This window comes from Triticum aestivum, chromosome 7B (assembly GCF_018294505.1).
Source record: "Triticum aestivum cultivar Chinese Spring chromosome 7B, IWGSC CS RefSeq v2.1, whole genome shotgun sequence".
Lineage (NCBI taxonomy): Eukaryota > Viridiplantae > Streptophyta > Magnoliopsida > Poales > Poaceae > Triticum > Triticum aestivum.
The window spans coordinates 752785743-752790158 of NC_057813.1; positions in this window are offsets into that span (position 1 = coordinate 752785743).

The window sequence follows — 4416 nt, forward strand, 5'->3', positions numbered from 1 at the left end:
TGTTAGATTTTTTTTTCTGTTAATAGATATTTTTGGTGATATTATTGTTGAATATGCATGTTTGTATGTTCATATATATGCAAAGATCGAATATGTCAATTTTTTATGATTTTTTTTCTGTTCATAGAATTTTTATGATTTTTTTCTATTGTAATTTTGTTCATAGAATTTTCTTTGTCAATTTATGTATATGTTCATATTGTGTATGTATAGGAAAATTGTGCATGATCAAAGTCATTTATGAATATGTTCATATTTAGAATAGAGGAAAAAGGAAAATAAGAAGAGAAAGTGTTCAATAAAATTAGTTAGAAAAAAATAGAACTATAGTTAAACTAGTTTATTTTTAGTAAGTACTACTTTATTTTATTTATAGTAAGTGCTTAATATATAGTTGAACTAGCTAGTTGATTTAATAAACTACTTTATTTTACTATATATAGAAGTAGTTTATTTTTAGTAAGTACTACTTTATTTATTTATAGTAAGTGCTTTAGTATAGTTGAACTAGTTGATTTAATTAATAAAACTACTTTATTTTACTATATATAGAAGTAGTTCCCGCATCGACGTCGACGATGCCTATCCCGCATCCTTGTCGTCGACTCGGCGGTGGAGGCCTGCTTGATCAGGGCCATGTCCGGGACTGGGCTCCGCCGGGCTGGTATAGGTGCTACCTTCCGGGGGACGTAGGTTGGTGAGGAGGCAGCCCGTTGTTGACCCGATCCTTGTTTGGTGGCGGTCGCGTGGGCCAGTGACGGTGTCGAGGCTTTCGGACACCGCGGAGGTGGTACGTCACCGTGTCAGCGAGGAGGACGAGCACGTCCGTCGGTACATGGTTGCGTTGGAGGGCAGGTTTGACAATACCTGGCAGGTTCTTCAGGGATCTCACTGGAGCTATGATCCTGTGATGGTTCCTTATCTTTGGGTGTCCACCGTCCGCGACGATACCCGTCGGGCGCTACGGTTCTAGCTGTATTAGTGATGCTATATGTATGATAGTATTCGAGGAGTATTAATTAGTGATAATATTCGGCGATGTACGGACACAAGAGATGATGTACTTTTAGTTATAATTGAATGCATGCTAATTTGAATACTACTTTATTTTACGATTTGGTTTTGCTTATTGAATTCTCATATTGGAAAAGTACTCCTACTTTGAATGCTAAAATTGAAGAACACTCTATGCAGAAATCTAGGAGCCCCCTCCATCATCCACGCCGTCGTGGGGGTAGCTTCTCCTTCATTCCCGTGTGCTAGACAATTTGGTGTAATAATGCACTCGGGAATGAAAGGAGGAGCTACAATCACCGATAGTCAACCCGTGATTAATAATAATGATCTAATTTAGGTTTTTTAGTACATATATTTAATTGTACAAGTTTAATATTTCAATTATGAACATAGGCCGGAAATGTCGTAATCGGACGACGAAAACCGCCCTGGGGAGTGCGACTGGTGCCACGACGACCGAGGTATGTGCGACAGGTTCCTTGAGCTAGACGAAGATCGGCGCTTCAGCATTAAGCTCGAGGAGACCTTCGATGTTCATACGGTAAGCAACAACAACAATAGTTTTTTTCGTAATTAAGCACGACTTCAACTATTTTAACGTGTATTTTTCATCTTTTCGAATTCGACTAGCTTATCCCATGTTATGCAAGACGCTATGTCTTGGAGAGGATGGGTTTTGAAGACCATGAAAGTATGGAAACCAAAAAAGTTCACTTAAGGATCCATCATGGTGTGGATTTTGAAGTAAAGTTGTACAACGCTGAGAGTGTAACCCATTTTGATTGCAAAAATTGAGAAGCACTTTGCAAGATGTATGGTTTTGATGAGGGCATGCTTGTCACCATGGATCTTGGTGATCCTACAATCGAGCAAGACAATATGGACATTTGGGTCCTTGTGGATACACTTCCAATTATTCCCACATGTGAACTTCTCAAACATAGTTATTAAGTAATTTATATTGTTTATTTTAAAATAGTTGACAGCTTATTTCCATTGATAGCTTATTTTCATTCTTCAAAAAATGTGCGAAAGATGGTAGACAAAACCCACTACACCGATGGCTCCGAATTAACTTATAAGGAGAAAACTCATCTGATCGCATTTTGTACTGATCTTGCGAAGTACAATATCTGCAATCGAACTCCTCAACATTATGGTCAATACGTGCCACTAGTGCACGTTCTACAGTAACTTCTATGGAGATACCCTGGTAAGATTTTTTACTATTACGACATCCATGCATCTTTTTGCATACTTCTAAAACTAGTACATCATTGCTAACTACGAAGTTATTACTATGTTTTTCAACAGATAATCCCAAATGATTGTGTGCCTCATCTGATGTATACGCACGGTCGCCTTGATGTTTTGAACACACAACCAGGTCGTCCTACGAATCTCAACTGTCGATACTGGATTTCTAAAAGAAGTGGAGACATGACAATCAAAGAATGGAAAAAATGTATGGACAATCGTAAGGAGCTTCTTGGAAGCAAAAGGAAGCGAAGCGCAAGAATTGGAGACAGGATGATCTCCATTCTTTATAATGGAGAGTCAGGGTCTATATTGTTTTATGCTATTTTACCTTAAGGGTGTTTAGGTCCTACCTGATACTGATGATCATGTGCTAAGAACAATTATGTAGGGTTGGGTTCGATGACTATGAGGATGATGATCGTATGACTTGTTATTAATAACGAGTAGAAGTTGTATGATGATGCATGATTAGTAGGACTTGTTATTATATATGATGATGTATGATGCGAGCATGAGTTATTATATATCAGCGGGTGAAATGAACATAGCAGTAGCGTTGGTAAACCAAGGATGAAGATATAAGAGAGGACACTTCTCTCTATTAGCTAGCTAATAACAACCTAAATTAACCCCGAAACCCCTAAAGCAGCCACTTTTTTTAAAAAAAGAAATACCTCAGCTCCAGCCAGTTGCTGACGTGTGGAGGCCTTTTGGTCCCGGTTCATGTCACCAACCGGGACCAAAGGTCCCCTTGCCTGGGCTGCCCGCAGTGGCCACGTGGAGGCACATCTGTCCCGGTTCGTGTAAGAACCAGGACTAAAGGGGGAGGGCATTAGTACCGACCTTTTTGTCCCGGTTCTTAAACCGGGACAAAATGCCCTCACGAACCGGGACAAATGCCCTGTTTTCTACTAGTGTATCAAAAAGGTTACATTTTATTAGGACACACATGAGACTTGTTTGTCTTTGAATTAAGATTGGCGAGAAGTTTGTTACTGACCATTGGAGCAACACATGGACAAGCCCTAACTGCCCGCTCTATCCGCCTGAAGGAGCAAAAACAATGGACTACTCCCCTACAAGCCCGCGAGTAGGTGCCGGCCTTCAGAGGTGCATCTCTACTCTATCATTTGTCGCAATAGTCTCCAGAAGATCGGAGATCAAGTTGAACACCATGTTGTTTCTTTTGATCCACATAAATCGAAAACCAGCCCCGCCAAGCGATGATATCTCATAACGCAACAAAAGCGTGGTGCCGCCACAACATTTGTGGCCACCATTCGACGATATCGATCGAATGCATGCGGTTGAAACGATGGAGCCAATAGGGTACGAGGAGTGAGTACCAAACTTGGTGGGAGAGGGATCACCCCAAGCATCATGTGTTGTAGGTCTTCACCTCCTTAATTGGACAGCCGACAACATGGTGTATTTGGGAGATGGCCTTGAGCGAGATGGTTCACCATACAAATTCGCCCCTTGTGAACGAGCTCAAAACTTAGGTTGCCCGAGGGGCAAGCTCACGCCCAAGAAGGCGGGATATGTCGACCGAGCCAATTAGTGGACATTGGCAGCGAGCCTCCATGCGAAGCTGTCCCGTTAGGCTATAAGATGGTGCTGCTGTACCGCCTTCCATAACTGAAGGTACTCGGCTATGGCCTGAATGGTAGCGTGTCTCAGATGTCACTAATCCATGTGTCATTTTTCAAGCCCGCAACCACCATCCTCACATGGTGCACTTCCGGTTTGACAAGAGGAAGGAGGTTAGACACAATTTGCGTCGCGCTTTGCCCGTTGATCCAGCGGTCAGACCAGAAGCACCTTTTAGCCATTTTCCCTGGATGCACGTTGTCGAGGCTAGTAAAAGGTCTTCCATCTCGGGGCAACGATCACTGATACTTTAGCACAAGGTTTGTTGCCGGAGATTATTCTAGGGCCATCTCCGTCTTGTATACATGGCCTTGACAAGTAGGGCGAGGTTGTGAACCTCCAACCACCCAAGGATGTTGGGGGTGCACATGACAATCTATGCCACCAAGCAGCAGCACCTCTAGCCTCCTCTTGTTGCTTCTAGAAAAAAACACAGCTCAACTTCTCCGTGCATTTGAGGAACCATGGAGGGAGATCGAGCGCGAGCAC